The sequence below is a fragment of the Ictalurus punctatus genome, chromosome 10, assembly GCF_001660625.3.
Source record: "Ictalurus punctatus breed USDA103 chromosome 10, Coco_2.0, whole genome shotgun sequence".
Taxonomy (NCBI): Eukaryota; Metazoa; Chordata; class Actinopteri; order Siluriformes; family Ictaluridae; genus Ictalurus; species Ictalurus punctatus.
This window is the reverse complement of record NC_030425.2, coordinates 29,260,001-29,262,500: the sequence shown is the minus strand read 5'-3', so window position 1 is coordinate 29,262,500 and position 2,500 is coordinate 29,260,001. Positions and strand designations below refer to the sequence as shown.

Genomic DNA, 2,500 nt, shown 5'->3' with positions numbered 1-2,500 from the left:
AACGGCGCTCTGAAAGAGAGCAGAGAGAAGAAGTGTGTGCTTAAAAGTTTTCATCAAAAACACAAAACAAACAAAACAAGAAGAAACAAAAAGTTGTTTTAATAAATAAATAAATAAATAAATAAATAAATAAATAAATAAATACATAAAGGGCTGGAGGCTGGTACGACTGCCGTGTGGACATCTGGAACGCTGGCACACACTGGCCGGCTTTCTCTAGGGACCGTCCGTGTAATTCCTTTCTCTCTCTCTCTTTTTTTTTTTTTTTTTTTTTTTCCAAAAATAGGCCTCCTAGTCAGGCTGCGCTCCCCCAAATTGGAAAATTTGCAGCGCTTAATCCAAAGAATAGCCGTTTTTGTTCCTTTCCATTCTCGTCTCATAAATGGGATTTATGTGGAGAAGAGGCAAATTGAGGAAATTACCTTTAACGCTGCTTTGATTCAGCTGCTATTTTGGAAGCTTCGGGACGGACAACAGCTCGTAAGTCAGCGCTTTGCCTCGTCCCCTTAACTCCACTCTCTCTTTTGTCTTCGACTCCATTTGCCAAGTTTCTCTCCTGAGGGTGATGGGGTCCACCCATAAGAGACAGTGGAATAATTGTGAGTCCGACCGGGACTTTCTATGACATAAGTACAAAAAAAAAAAAAAAAAAAAGGGAGGAGGAGGATGAAGGAAAGGAACGGAGGGATCGTCCGAGGAGAGAAGCCGTATTTCGGTGCGGCACGTCAGTCGGAAAATCAAAACCGGGGTAGTTCATTTGCTCCACCCAGATGAGGCCATGTTAAGCAGTCAGGCTCGGTCGGGCCGCACCTCGGCAATTTACGATTAAGCCTTATTATTTTGGTGGAAGCTGACATTGATTGGCGAGTGGAAGAGCAGAAAACCGATTCGCCGGCCGCTCGTGGACGGGAAGTGTGGGCAGCCGTGTGTGGCCGGGTGACAGTTCAGACAGGAGGGCTGGGGTAAATACCGGAGCAAATGAATACACTCTGAATTTTTTTGGACACGGAAACCTTGTGATTGACAGCTAATACAAAAAAAAAAAAAAGAAGGAGCGAGATCTGGGTCTGTTTAAGAGGTATGAGATAACGTGAGGTCAAATAAACCGTCATGTCGCTTGTAGTTCATCTCTTGTGGGTGTGTCCGGTGGTTTTTTTTTTACTTCTGATGAGAAATCTTAGTAGCTACTGTATATATAGCTTCTAAAGCTAACGCTAAAGCACACTAATCAGTGTGAACGTTGATTTGATTTACTAGACTAGCGTCTCAGCTCAGATTAGCGACACAAGCTACCTGTACTAGCTCCGTACACTCACCGGACACACCAGTCATCTTCCTGCTTCCTTCCTGCTTCCTTCCTGCTTCCTTCCTGCTTCCTTCCTGTCCCTACACACGTGCAATGAGAGGCCGCGTATGACAGGATAACATGAAAACGTCGTCATACGTTTTTCTCCACGGACGTGACGGACGTGTCGAACACGAAACGTGAACGTCGTTAACAAGGACGCGCACCGTTCTTAATTCGCGTTTACATCTCGATTCCATCGTGACCGGCGGGTTCGTTCGGAAACTAGCGGTCACGTGTCACTGCGTCGCTCGCTACAGGAAGCGCAGGTTTAGGCTGAACATAGAGCGAGAAAATGATTCGGAACGGATCTCGGACGGAAATGTTTGGCTTCATCGGCCCGATGTAAGTTCGGATACGTCGTTCGGGGTGAAACAGCGCGGTAGCCGTGGTTCTGGAGACGGACTGGGGGGTGGGGGAAGAACCACGGTTTGTACGGTCCGTCTGCGGCTTCTTAGGCAACTCCATCTCTCCGGTTACTCAGCCAGAGAAGTCATGTTGACTAACACGTCCATCTTTAACTCTCTATTCTACCCTCGTCGTCTTTTTTTTAAATCCTACCCACTTCTTTTCCTGGCAGACGTGTGCGTCACAACACGGGGCTTGGAATGAAATCACAGCTTAAATTGCTTCCTTTAGTAAAAGTTAAGAAAAAAAAACAAACCTCATGAGTGTGTGTGTGTGTGTGTGTGTGTGTGTGTGTGTGTGTGTATCTGTCCCCGGCTTCTATCCACGGCTCTGTTGTGGTTCGTCTCCACCGCAGTCATCTTGCTCTGTGCGGTTTTTCAGGAGGCTCGTCCGAAACCAATATGAAACGATCAGGATAATCTCAGCTCTCCTCATCTCCCTAACACTGCTCGGGAACACAAAGAAGCTCTTTGTGTGTGTGTGTGTGTGTGTGTGTGTGTGTGTGTGTGTGTGTGTGTGTGTGTGTGTGTGTGTGTGTGTGTGCACTAAAGACGGGCCGCGTAGACGCAGATCACCGTCGGCAAATCAATCAAAAGCATATTAAGCAAACACGTGTGCGGAGTCGGGGACGTGCGGGAGAGGACTTGAGGGACGTGGAGGAGGAGGAGGACTGAGTAAATTAACATCACTTCTGTTTGTCTGTTTGTACAAGAGCACCGAGCACAAGGGACAAAAGATTTAATGGTG

At 46.9% G+C, this 2,500-nt stretch overlaps 1 protein-coding gene across 5 annotated transcripts in view; it reads right to left on the bottom strand.

Annotated features, from left to right (window-relative positions):
• sox6 (SRY-box transcription factor 6) overlaps positions 1–2,500 on the bottom strand; it is a 194,982-nt gene that overhangs the window by 135,737 nt on the left and 56,745 nt on the right. The gene's annotated exons all lie outside the window — the stretch shown is intronic.